Genomic DNA, 1,927 nt, shown 5'->3' on the forward strand with positions numbered 1-1,927 from the left:
AAAAAAAAGTAAATTTCAGTCAGATGTGCATTCTGCATATTTATAGATAATGATTAATGCTGCTGCTCAATTTTGACAACTCACTGTTTAGGTTTTGAATCTGCAATAAATCAGCAAATGGAAATGTCTCTTGACTTGAAAAGCTACTTATATATTCATTCATTAAAATCCCAAGGTGGCAATTTGTTTGAGGGCAAAATTGTTTTAAATTATACATATGTATGGAATGGTTTTTCTTCTCTGTAAGGCTGTTACAGGGAATTGCTATAGGTATTTTGTTAGGCTAGGCAAAATACTATCTAATTGGTGTGAATGATGGAAATAGGAATGCAGAATACTACATAGCAAGTGTTCATGCACTTAACTTTCTGTTTCACAGAGACACCTTGTTTACATCTCATATCCTGAGAACACCTTCATATGTCATTTGATTGGTACAGAGTAAGCACAGGAGTTTCTAGTGTGAGGTCACTGAATTCTCTTTCTTCTTGGTGTAATGGGATAGGTTTGTTAACGTAGACCCACTAATACACTCAAAAGTGTTGAACAGCAGCAGCAGGTTCACCAAGAAGAGCCTAGCACAATACTTCAGCAGCATGGTAGAGATTCCAGTAATACATTCCATTTAATAAAAACAGTTGCATGGATGAGAAGCAGAATCTCTCTTAGATTGGACTACTATGCTCCCATTTTGCATGAGCTTGCATGTATTTTTCTACAAATTTGATCTGAAGAAGCAAATTCAGTCTTGGAAATGTAATTTGACTTCATCCATTGGGATGACCATTAGGTCCATAGAGCTTTTAACCCTTCAGCCCTTAAGAGCTTCAAGTTCGTGTAAGAGATCTGAACTGTAAATACAGAGACTGAAATCTTTGTTCTTTTCTTGGCTGTTGTCTTTAGTGTGTCTGAGATTTTAGAGTTTCTGACAATTTTCTGCAATAGAATTAAGTAGATTTTATAGTGACTGTTTGGAATTCCATAACATAATAATAATCTTGTACGAATGTGTTAATTGAAATACTGCAAAATAAGTGTTATTTGTGTTTTTCCATTATGACTGACTAGCCTCCTGGTCACTTTCAGTATTTGCAGTTCTTCTCACTTTGTTTACTAAACATACAAATCATTTGTTGTAAATCGTCCCAGTGTAGATTAGCGTAGATATTTTCAAGTAATTTCAGTAAAATATCTTAGTTCCAGCTGGAATTGAAATGTTTTTTTCAGAGTGTCTGGTATGAAGGCTCCAGGGAGACCTCATAGTGGCCTTCCAATACTTGAAGGGAGCATATAAACAGAAGGGGGAACGGCTGTTTACAAGGGTGCATAGTGATAGGACAAGGGGGAATGGTTTTAAACTAAGACAGGTTTTAAACTAAGAAGGTTTAGGTTAGATATTAGGAAGAAGTTTTTCATGCAGAGGATGCTGACACACTGGAATAGGTTGCCCAGGGAGGTTGTGCATGCCCCGTTCCTGGAGGTATTCAAGGCCAGGCTGGATGAGGCTCTGGGCAGCCCAAGCTGGTGGTTGGCGACCCTGCACATAGCAGGGGGTTGAAACTAGATGATCTTTGATGTCATTTTCAACCCAGGCCATTCTATGATTCAGCTTCTAGGAGAAAAACAATGCTGATAACCCATTGATGTTTATATCTTCTGTTAAGCAGTGTTGTATAGAGCCATGGCCATTCGCAGCAAAAGGCCCAATGAGCTGGGAAGGAACAGAAGTAGGACAGCTGAGTTACATTGGCCAAAGGGGTCTTCCATACCATAAGGCATCATGCAGAAGGATTTTTGAAGGGGGTATGAGTTAATCTCACTCTCTTGAATTTCAGCTGTCTTTCAGTAAAAGGCCAAACATTCCTGTAGTGCTTCTGAGGAACGCAGATTGTTAGTAATGGGAGTAGAACATTTAAGATGTTTACTG

This window comes from Meleagris gallopavo, chromosome 4 (genome assembly GCF_000146605.3).
Source record: "Meleagris gallopavo isolate NT-WF06-2002-E0010 breed Aviagen turkey brand Nicholas breeding stock chromosome 4, Turkey_5.1, whole genome shotgun sequence".
Lineage (NCBI taxonomy): Eukaryota > Metazoa > Chordata > Aves > Galliformes > Phasianidae > Meleagris > Meleagris gallopavo.